The sequence below is a fragment of the Ailuropoda melanoleuca genome, chromosome 8, assembly GCF_002007445.2.
Source record: "Ailuropoda melanoleuca isolate Jingjing chromosome 8, ASM200744v2, whole genome shotgun sequence".
NCBI classification, from domain to species: Eukaryota; Metazoa; Chordata; class Mammalia; order Carnivora; family Ursidae; genus Ailuropoda; species Ailuropoda melanoleuca.
In genome coordinates this window covers 116,980,980-116,993,028 of record NC_048225.1, presented here as the reverse complement: position 1 = coordinate 116,993,028, position 12,049 = coordinate 116,980,980, and positions in this window count along the sequence as shown.

Sequence of the window (12,049 nt, the reverse complement as noted above, 5' to 3'; positions counted from 1 at the left end):
AAGCATGTAAGGTGCTTCATGGTCTGGTCTTTCTTTAACTCTAAACTCTATAATTTTGTCACATACCTTCATGTTCTCTTTTATAAAGCCAGATGGCACTAATGTGCTTGTTCCTTTTAAAATGGTCATGTTCTTAAGTCTTTGTGTTTTTAACTGTTTCCCATAAAATGCCTCTTCCCCAGGACCCTGCCAAACTCACCTGTGTAATTACCCCTAATTGTCCTTTACTAATCAACTCAAGGCTGCCTTTCTCTGGGGTACCTTCCTATACATCCCCATGACGGGCAGGTGCTTCTCCATCTAATACAGCATTTTTACCCTGTTTGTAATTGTTCATCTCTTATCAGTGTCTTCCTAAGTGACTCAACTGCCTTAAAAATGAGAAGCAGAGCTTTGTTTGCTTCCTTATCCACAGTGCCTACCTAACACTTGATGCAGTAAAATAAATATATACAACATGGATAAGTAGATCGTTTGCACAGTGAGGCTCTGGCAGTTTCCATGAAAGACAGCATTTCCCCACGTTTACACCTCCTGCTGGATGAACCCAAAACTCCTCTGGCATTTGCTTTGGAGACAGGTCATAGGGCAGGGACTCCTAATCCCACCCTGTCTTAAAAGGCTAGACAGAAGTTGATGGTCCTGCCTTTAGCCCATAAGGACGTTTGGATTTTCATAGACCTCACAGATTGTCACTGAATATTACCAATTACTTGATTAGAGCTTTATAATGTACAAAACAACATCATTCACAAATAACTTCTTTTTTTAATCTTTTCTTTAAACACGTGAGAACAATTGAGCAGATATGTTTATAATTCACATTTTTAGAGACAACAAAGGGGAGGCCCAGAAGAAATCTTTAACCTGCAAGAGGTCACACAGTTGATAAATGAGAACATATAGTCACTCGACTGGGGCTATATATTAGTTTTCTGTTGCTTTGTGACAAATTGTCACAAACTTAACAGTTTAAAATGACATGTTTATTGTCTCTAAGGATCCAGGGTCAGGAGTCTGTGTATGGTCTAACTGAGTCTTCTGCTCAGGGTCTCACAAGGCTGATATCAAGGTGTGGATTGGGTGGTGTTCTCTCTGAACCCAGAGTTCTTTTCCAAACCCATTCATGCTGTTGGCAGAATTGTTTTCCCTGTGGCTACAAGAAAGGTGGTGTCATCTTGCTTGCTGTTGGCTGGGTGGTCTTGAGAGAGTGGAAGTCACTCTCAGGTTCTAGCCACATGGTCTTCTCTCCACATGGCCATGGTCTTCCCTCCACATGGCCGTGGTCTTCTCTCCACATGTACTTCTTTAATGTGCTTTTTCTTCTTCATCGTACTTCTTCCAGCAGGAGAATCTCTCTCTAATCTTATAGTGAAAAATTATAGAATGTCATCTAATGAAGGGCGTGATTATCCCATCATATTCACATGTCCTGCCCACACTCAAGGGAAGGGAATTATATGGAACATATACACCGGGAGACAGCAACCTTGGGGAGCCATGTTCCCCATGACATCATTACATTAAAATGCTGAGACTCCCGGGACGTACCAATATCCTAGGATATGCCACTACAAGGTGCTATGGGGTTTCAATCTGGACCATTTGTACTGAAAGAGGAATCATAACTGTGCGTGCAGTGGGCAGTTTTTTTGTTCTGGGTGACGTGGAATTCATGACCCGTGAAGTTAAGGTAGCCTGAGACCATTTTAACTCTTCTATGTCAAAGAACGCCGAAAATGGATGCCCCAGACAGTTCCTAAAAATGAATGTCCAGGAACATCTGGCCTTTGGAACCTTATCTTTTCCACTTACTCTGTACAGACTTTAGCTGAGGAAACAGGTGGTCACGCAAGGCTTGTCCCTGGAGCAGAGACCTCTGCTGGGTGGTTAGTTAGCTGTGTTGATCAGATCGCTGTCATCCAATGAGTTTGAGTTGAGTCCAGAGTCCTGTCAGAGTCTAAGCTTTCCAGCTCATCGATCTTGTGTTCTGGCTGGGAGCTGGCTGGGCATTGACCCGTGTGCCTCTGGGCAATTTGTGCCTTTGCTTTTGGAGGTAGAAAGTATCTATTGCTTACTTTTCAGAAGTCGCTTTCTGGGAGTCTCTCTCAGTGTATGTCGCTGTTTTTGTTCTGGTTTGGTGAAGGGAAACAGCTGCAACACGGGACCTCTGGAGGCGCTCACTTGCTCTGAGCGTGTAGACCCATGAACGTGGAGCAGAGGGAGAGCAGCTTCCCTTTCTGGAGTTCGGTTAACACAGCTTTGCTTACAAAAAGCCAGAGTGGCTGTTGTTTAATTTCTTTCATTAGGAAACTCACCAAATGTTTGGCCTAAAATCTCTACTCCCTCCAGCCAGCTGGAAAATACCACGGAGTCGCAAGGCAACACCAACCCACTAAATTAGTCACACACACGAATCTATGAACCAAGTCTCTCTTGACCCAGTTCTTTCTATTTGCCCCTTTATTCTACCTTCATTAGGTTTTGTTTACTTTCTGAGGAAAATGGAGCCTTTTGAGCCCTTGCTTTCATCGTGACTTCCTTCTACGCTTATACTCGCCAAGCTGTGCCAAGATGCCAACCTGGTGCGTGCGCGAGCATTCCCCCTCTGCGCCGCTCCGAGGTCAGCACTGCGGGCTGTGCCGGGTGACGCCGGCCACGCGGAACAGCTCCACGCGGCTGGGATCGGGATGCTTCTGACGTAGTGTGGTTACCCACCTACGTAATATCTACTCAGAAATAGCGAACTGAGGGGCGCCTAGGTGGCTCAGTCGGTGAAGGGTCCAACTTCGGCTCAGGTCATGATCTCAGAGCTCTGGGATCGAGCGCCGCAATGGGCTTCCTGCTCAGCGGAGAGTCGGCTTGTCCCTCTCCTTCTGCCCCTCCCCCTGCTTGGGCTCCCTCTCTCTATTTCAAATAAATAAATAAAATCTTAGGAAAAAAAAAAGAAATAACTTACTAAGAAAAACAATATTGACTGTAAGTAAGACAAACTGTTAGCCCTTATTAATTACTAACCACGCTTGGGGATCTGTCCAGCAGTTTTCATGCCTCACTTCCTCCAAACATCATATTCTCTGTGAAGTAGGGACTATTATTTTCTCAGTTTTATGTTAAAAGTTGCTGTTTATATTACCTAAGGGAATAAACTTTTCAAGTATGCTTGTGCATTGGAAAAGTGAAATAAATTTTGGGTGCGATATTTATAAAATATTCTTTTGCTCATTATAGAAGGTCTTTGAAGGTTTTATTAGCTCCAGTGTCCACTGTGAGCTGCAGAATCACCCCATGGTTGGTTGGAACACCCTGCTAACGAACCCGTTTTTTTTTTTTAAAGATTTTATTTATTTATTGGACAGAGATAGAAACAGCCAGTGAGAGAGGAAACACAGCAGGGGAGAGGGAGAGGAAGAAGCAGGCTCCCAACCGAGGAGCCTGATGTGGGACTCCATCCCGGAACGCTGGGATCATGCCCTGAACCGAAGGCAGACGCTTAACGGCTGCGCTACCCAGGCGCCCCAACGAAACCATTTTTAATCCCTACATCCATCAGTTCCTGTGATCCTTTCCAAACCCATATTACATTCTGTTCTCAGCCCTGCCGTCAGAGGGGTTTCTGTGGCCACAGGTGTGGAGAGCTGGGGGCGGGGTGGAGGTTCAGAGTGTCTGGTCCAGGCTTTCTCCCAAGAATTCCTGCCAGGAGCATCTGCATAGATGGTCATCTGACCTCATTGAAATAATAGAGAGTATAGTAGTTAGTCAATTTCAGCAGAAAATCCTTTGTCTTAAACCCGAGTTTACTCTTCCACATAGCAGTCATAATGTCTTCCTAATTCTAGGCCTGAACCTTTGCTCTTCTGTTATTAAATATTTTAAGGAGGGATACCATTCCACCGGACCCCCACTATGCTACTTATCCAGTTTCAATTGTCTAAATCCATCTTTACCACTAAGAAAATAGCTCAAAACTCAAATTCCTCTGATGGCTTGTCAGTGGCAGCAATATGCACGGGAAGGGGGGACAGTACTTCACAGAAGCCCTCTTAATTTCTAGAATGAAGGATTTTTTTTTTTTTAACTACTTCATGTTGGCCTTTTACAATAAGTTAATGGGGACTGTTGTTAAGCCTAGGGTGGAGAGGAGAGGGTGGAGTGTGGAGGCGAGGGCCTGAGAGGGTGGGGATGTGTGTGGGGAGTATTTGTGCCCAGGAGGTGAAGTGTTTGAACCAGAGGGTTTATGTATCTGTCGTGTGTCATGGAAGAAGCCTACCGAATCCAAAAAGTCTAACAAAACAAATGGCTATTTCCCAGCGAGGGGTGACAGCAGCAGGATTGCCTCAACAAATGAGTCCACTGGGAAACGCCACCAACCCCACAGCTTCTCTCCTCCACAGGGCGGGCTAGCACAGCTGGATTTGTGTTGTGCAATGATTTGGTGGATCCGGGCAGAAGAAAACTGGTGAATTCCATCAGGAGTTTCCCAAAGGTTGCATTTCAGCGTATGTAATGGCTGTGAGTGCCAGAGAGTCATTGACGTAGTGTTTGTGTTCAGTGTGTAAGCACTGGGCTGTCAACATATACTTCTCGTAATTTTTGCCAGCCCGTCCTAACTGATGGAGAACGCCTATTGCACAAGCATACAGCAGAAGTGTGAGTGTGTGCGTGTGTGTGTGTTGGAGGTGCTGGGGGGATACAGTGGAGGGTGAAGAGGAAAGGAGTACACAGAATGATGGGGAATTAGAAGGGCCCACCAAAAATCAGGAAGGGAGCTGAGTGGAAATGCGAATGGGGGAGGCCGTAGATCTGGAATTTAGCCTCATTGCTTCCGCTGGCCAGCTGAGAGATCCTTGAAAAGTCCCTTTACTTCTCTGAGTCATAATTTCTTCATCTGCAGAATGTGAGGGTTGACCAGCAAGGCTCCCAGGTTCTGCCAGTGCTAACACATTAAGATAACAAGTCTTACTCTGAATGGGCCACAAGGTCTAGGAAGTCGAGGTAGTTCATAACAACTCATCCCTCCCCCATATGTAAGGCAGTAATTAATAGAGCCTGAATCTGGGGAACTCTTCACTGCTTAACATGGGCAGAATGTTCTCATTTCTCACTTCCCTTAAGGTGTTCGTTATTCATTCTTCCTCCCCTCTTCTTGTTACTTTTAAACTTTTTTTTACCTGTCTTGCTTCTTCAATCTTCAGTGCCTGAGACCACAGTGTCAACAAATACACTTAACGTTCTTGACACGATCAAGGTTTTATTGCGATAAAATTCATTAGGAAGTTCATAAATCTCTCTACTTTGCCTTGACTGAGGTTTATATGTTTCATTTCTAACCTAAGCTGCTTCTCTTTTTGTAGGTATTTATAGAGGCTTACGTCAATGAGAAGCCATTCTGCTTTACCTTGCTGAATGTGAAATTATATGAGAAGAAAAAAAAATAAAGCCCATCCAAGAGTAGCAGGCAGGGCTTCCAAGAGTGAAATCATCATCCCACCAAACAAATCCAGTTGGGTGTGTTTGTGTTCACAGCACTTGTGCCTATTAGTTTCTTCAGTTCATGTGTGGGTGAAAGCTACATAGGCCTTTTACTACAGTTATTTATATATATTTCAAAATCCATCAAAATTTCACTGAACTAATAAACCCAAGGCAGACATACCGTAGGATTTGTGAGTAATGAATAGCCCTCCTTGAAAACTCTATCGTGTTTTGCAGGCAGCCCATAGTGGTCAAAAGTTTTCTAGCTCTCGTGTTTGAGAAGAGAGCTCTAGATGGACCAAACCTTGCTTTGAGGAAGAACAGACCCGTTCATTGGGTGATTCATGTTCAGTCTAAGGAAGGAGAGAATTCCAGCCCAAATGCCTCATGTCGTTACTTGACGGATTGAAATTTTTACAAAAGAAAGATCCTTTTGTCTGATAATACAATTGCGTTGCATATACCAGGGCAGGAAGCCTCCAAAAGCTCTTAGGAGTCAAATAAAGAAATTATGGACCCTGGAGTATTAGTAATTCTGTTTCCTAGATGAAGAATGTGTGGCTCTTACCCATCTTTTAAGGACTAATACTATGAGAATCTTTAAGTATAGTAAGAAGGAGACCCCATAACATTTTGTGGTTGCTGGTTCTAGAGCTTCGGAACCTGGACTTAGATTCATGTGACACTAGATTCTACGTGGCTTTAGAGCCTCTTCACAGGCTCTCAATGTATTATTATGTATCGTTTAGTGAATTAGTTACTGTGCATGGATACTGCTGTCTTAGCAAAGCTGTAAGTTACTTGAGGGTGAGTCTAAGTTTTATTGTTCTCATTTCCCCGTTTTAGCAGCTGTTGATTTGGCGGTCTCCGGGCTCCGAGGCATTTGGTGTCCAGAAGTTGAGGTGTTGGTGGGGGTTAGCATCCCAGACCTCTGAAGGTCTATGCAAGCGAGGGTCAGTCACTATTCTGAAGACACAGGGAATTTTCCCAGAGCAAGGAAGACCAGGGTAAAATAATGACTTCCCAGGTAAGGTACCTTTATCGGAGTGGGCTCTGGATATAAAAAAAAAAAAAAAAGTAGGAAGGAAGGAAAGAAGGAGGGAAGGGGGGCTTCCATAACTGGGAAGGAGGTAATGTCTAGGCCATGTTACACCCTTCTATTTTCCCGAAAACCAGGAAACATGCTTTCTTTTTGAAAAATGGCTGTCTCCCTTGACCACCCCCTACTCCTCAACATTTTTCAGTAGCACGCCTCCTATGGAAAATGATGAACAAACCTTGGGGTTAAAGTAGCTTTTTCTCTTTCCAAGACGGATGGAATCTCCTGGGAAGCAGCATGAGGCTTCTCTGCCCACCCCTGCCCGGGACCTCGTCTGCCAGCAACTTGAAACTCAACAATGTAAATACGGAACAGACACCAGGAACTTTTTTTTTTAAGAGTAAAAAATATTTGGAACAGAATTCCAGGGCCAACTGTATGCAGCACAGAAGCAATTAGATGCTGCCCAAGGAAAAAAAGAGCATATTGGAAAGGAATGGCCTCCATGGACCCCACTGACCTTCTCCTGTTCCCTGTGTTTCTTACATTCATATGAATAATGAGTGAATTTGAGACCACTATCCACCAGGGCATAGATCTTGCTGCTTTTTATGTTCTTCATTTGCTACTTCCATATGGTAGAGTAATTCTCCAAACATTTAGCCCTGGTATATTAACTGGCCATTCTGGGTGGGAAGGGAATGTAAGGCTTATAAAACAGCAAATAAAAGGGTCTTGCACTGTGCTCAAACACGCCACCCTCTTCCTGGACTGATACAAGCAAATGGGATTATCTCCGTGCTGTCTACTTTAAAAGCAAAGCTGGCTTAATCACTGAAGCTGGGTGCAGGATTCTATAGATGGCCTGCATTCTAGGGCGGAGACCATGCTTGTTACCAGTTTGGGATGCAAGCTGATCCCTGTCATTTCTTACCTAGCACAGAGTAGAACTGCTTAAATATTCCTTCTAAGTAAGCTGGGTGGAACCCACAGGCTTCTGTGATTTAACCACCCCAGAGCCAAGAGGTCAGTTTCCCAGGATGCCAGACCCCTAGCAGAAGCCAACTCTACAACTATGACAGAATCAGTTAAGATAGAAATGTCAGCCCATCTTCTCACTGTCACCAAACCACTCAAACTCATGGGCAAAAATCATCATCCCGGGCATCTAAAAGCCTCTTCCAGTAAATTAGATTTATTGAGAGTTGCGGTCCCGTTAATGTTTCAAAACGGCAGGACACTGATCTTTTGTGTTGTTCCTTAGAAAATGAAAAATAGTGAACATGATATATTGGCATGCTGGTCAGTTATGCCATGAGATGGTTTTGCCCTGGTAGTTTTTCAAGTCATCATGCAAACAGAGGAGAGCCATTAGAGGCAGATATAATTTCCACTGTTCAGGAAGTTGGTTTTGCCACTGTATTATCCAAATGCATTTAATTATTAAGATTTCGGGCTTTTTTATTTTTTTGGCTCATTATGTTGGCTGAGGTTTCAGGCAGAGCAATGCAGCTAGAGTCGGATTCCATCCTCTTGAAACTTAGCGTCTCAGTATTTGTGTGCTATTTTATGAAGGGATTAACCTCTCTCCGGTTGGAATTTGCCTGCTTTGTATAAACTAACCCTTCCAGAGGGTTTTCATAATTTACTGAATGCTATCCCTGGAAACATAGATAGCTATGTGCTGACAGTCCACGCTGGCTACTTAGGTTTTAAAAGAACAGAGATCAGAATGGTTGAGTGACTTGTCCAAAGTCATAGAATAAATCTACCTTTGAGATGATAAGAGAAACCAGCTTTCTCACGTTTTCACTTTCGTCAGATGCTGAACTGATTGGATTGAGCAGGAAGAAGTGGGAGCAGACAGAAGGGACTGCAGGGCGAGGCCAGCAAGGCAGTGGCTGTGCTTTGGGTTTGGAGAGCGGTTACACCGCTATGGAGCAGGACCCCCCCAGGCTTCGTACACTGGGACAACCAAGCATCGCCCTGAAGGCACCGGAAATCTAAAATCTGAGGGCAAAGCTGTGCTGGGAATGTGAACTCCTCAGAGCCAGGAAGCAGTCACGGGCTAACTCAAGTTTCACTCACTGCTGTGCTCGCTGATGTGGCTTATTTAGATCCACTCTGCCAATTGTGTGGCGACCAGGATCCAGGACACTGCGAAGATCACAAGTCTGACCAAAGCCTACTAAGATTGACTTCCTGTGTATTTCTGAATGAAGATAGATTTGGCTCACGAAGGTCACTAGAAAGCAGCCGTGCAGGAAAAGGCTGCCAAAACCTGAGAATTTTGGTTGCAGTTGGATTGAGGAGATGTTTTTGCTCTCAACATCTCGACAGACCAAATACTGAGGTGCAAGCAACACCAGTCTCTTGCTCTCTACCAATCCTCTGTCGCAGGAGCCATGGTTTTGTTGGAGGCTCCTTTCCTTTGGCCAAAGGATGCATGGATGGCCTGAGAGAGTATTTTGCACTCCTTTTACTTAGGTGACATGGTGCAGTGCTATGTTGTGATATCATATTTGATCGTAACCGGTGAATTTGGTGGGTCTCTCTCACCCTTTCATTTTCCCCGACTTACGAATTTTCCCCATCACCCCTAAATGAAGTTTAGGGTTGTGTTTAAGGTCTTACATCTGATTCCAAGATAGGCATGCTTATATTTCTCTTTTCCATTTAATTCTACCTGATCAGCATTGGAACTGATATCAAATTACATTTTCCTCTGCATTCATTTGAGATGATTCTGTAGCTGATAATGACCCAGGTTCAACCAAGTGGGAAAGGACCTGAAATGAATTTCAGGTTTTTATGGAGAAGAAATCAAGTCAAGGAGATAACGCTTTATATTTATATTTATTTATTTTATCCTTAAGTTCCGAAGTTTCTGAATCAGAGGCAGACAGATTTATTTACTCATGGAATATGTTGGCACCAGGTCCCCGTGCCCCATTTTCCCCTGAGGGTGACATGATAAAGGCAGCCGTCGCCTACACGTCTGAAGCAGGGAGGGTGTTTATAGCACAGGCGAGGAACCCCAGAATTATCGATAGAGGAAAAGTTGCCCGGCTGTCCTTCCTCTCTTCCTGAGAGAAGGGCAGAAACCTTTGCTCCGTAATGTAAACACATCTCTGAGCAGACACTGGAAGGTGTTACAACCCTTCGGAATGTGAACAAATGGCCCTAGGGGAGATAAATCGGCTAATCCCTCCTGGGTGATTTATTATCTTTAACATCCCCGTCTTGCTTGCCATTCACTCATCCTTTAACCCAGATTACTCAGAAAGCCCTGAACATGTAAAAACACAAAAATACTCACATTGTTTTCTGACACAGGGAGCCCAACTAAAGTCAACAAGTGCCATAGCTTTAAAGAGGCAAGCTGGAATTCAGCGTTCAGTGGGAAGAAAAGAAGGAAGGATCCTGGTGCCAGAGGAAAGGGCTGCTTTTCTTCTCTGCTAGGCGTGGGTGGCCTGATACCAGGGGGTAGTAATGAAGTTGGTGGCCTGTTGAGAATCACTGCCCTGGACTAAGAGGGAAGGAGAAGGTAGAATGACCTGTAACTAGTTTCAGTGATGGTAGGGGTAGCATGGCGTAGTCAGTAGAAAGGCTATGGAATAAATAGTTAGAAGAAAAAGAGAAATAAGGTTGATTCTATCAACTACCTACCAAGCACTGCATTCTATGGATGTCCTCCTGTTCAATCCCACACGCACCAGCCTGTTCCCACTGATGGGGAAACTGAGGTCTATCCAAATGAACATCTTTCAAAAGATGCAGTAATAGAAGATGGTGGAACTGCTTCAAGACCAAACCTGCCCGAGTCCAAACTCCATGACCATCACAGTCTGCCGTGGGGGGTCCGAGTAGGTGCTGTGTCTAGGATCATCTGTGTAACTTCATACGAACCACATAACCTGTTTCAGTCTTAGTTTCCTCATCTGTAAAATAGTAATAAATAAAAATTGTAAGCTGGTCTGTTTTTTGTTAGGCTGCTTACAAATGAGGCAACGTACTTGCCAATGCCTTATAAGCTAACGTACTACACAAATTCGAGTTGTTTTTATTATTAATGAAATCCAGTAAAACACTATTATGAGGTTAGCATTTTGGAGGTTGAACTGTGTCTAATTTTTCACCATTGTATTTAACGCTCCGAAGAGTATCCTAGTTCATATTGCTTTTCCCTCTCCTATTCAATTATTTTCTTCTATGTGGACAAACTGAAATCCAGGGAGAGTCAGTGATTGGCTAAGATCCCACAGGAAGTTGGTTTTCCCACATTATTTAAATTTCTACCCGGACCATGAGATAAGATACTGTTCTATTTAGGGGCAGAGCCTGGGGAGTGTTCCTTAAAAAATTTCTTCTTTGAATTGGTGGCTTCACTTCAGATCTTGCTTTGAATCTCTAAGTCTAGGTAAATGGATAGGATCAAAATTGGGGTGGATGGGTATTGCCTAGACTCACACTAGAATGAAGGAGGAAGAAAATTCCTGAGGGAACTCCCTCTAAACCAATGCAACAGAGATGCCGATGTTTGCCTCGCTGTCCTAATAGCCTTGGCTGCAGAGAAAAAAATTAATTCTTAAGTGATGCAGTTGAATGGACCAGGAAGCCCCATGGGAGATGGGTGTGGAACATGCAAGTAAGTGCTTTTCATAAATTAAAAAAGGGAGAGAGAATATTTCATCACATGGTGGGTTTTCTATTAAGCCCACTACATAATTTGTTTCAGCTCACTTTTCTGGCACCCACTTGACTCTTCCTCCCCATCTCTAGGGGCTGGAAAAAATTACAGTTTCCAAAAATCACATGTACTCTCTTCAGAGTCATCCTAAGAACCCAGTGAGAAAGAAAAATCTGGAGTGGTTCTCTTACTGGCTTTAAAAGACAATGCAAATTTCCTAAGTGCTTAACTTCAGCTGTGGTCTGAAATTAGGAGCCTGGGGCACAGTATTGCAAAGACTTCTTTCCTTGTTTGTAGAAACAGATTTTGCAGGAGCCGCTGGCAATTAACAGGGTCGCTGATGGCAAACTGTGCACCTTCTGCCTGTGAAAATTCTTAAGACAGAGGCTAAACCTCTTCAGTGTCTGTGTGTGTGTGTGTGTGTGCGCGCGCTTTTGGCTTTTAAGATTTTCTAATTTCTACTTAATTATAAACCGTATATTATTATTAAAGCATCATATTCCCACTAATTAAAAAAAGAACTATGTAGGTCTATTTCTGATTCTGTCAAAAGTGCTTAGCAAATGGTTGGAAATATGGTAGTGTGGATGGTAATAAAATCCACGTTCCTTACTATGACTCACAAGACTCCTGGTGATCCCGGGCCTGCTTATGTCTTGGATGTCACTTCCTGTCTCCTCTCTTCCCTGTTCTCACTTTCCACTGGCCTCCCTGTTGTTCCTCACACCCTCTGCTCTTCCCACCTAGGGCTTTGGAATTCTCTTCTCCATGCCTTTTTCTTGCTAATGAAGGCCATTGTCAATAGGGCTCTCTTCAGAGAGACTTCCCTGATTTTCTTATCAACT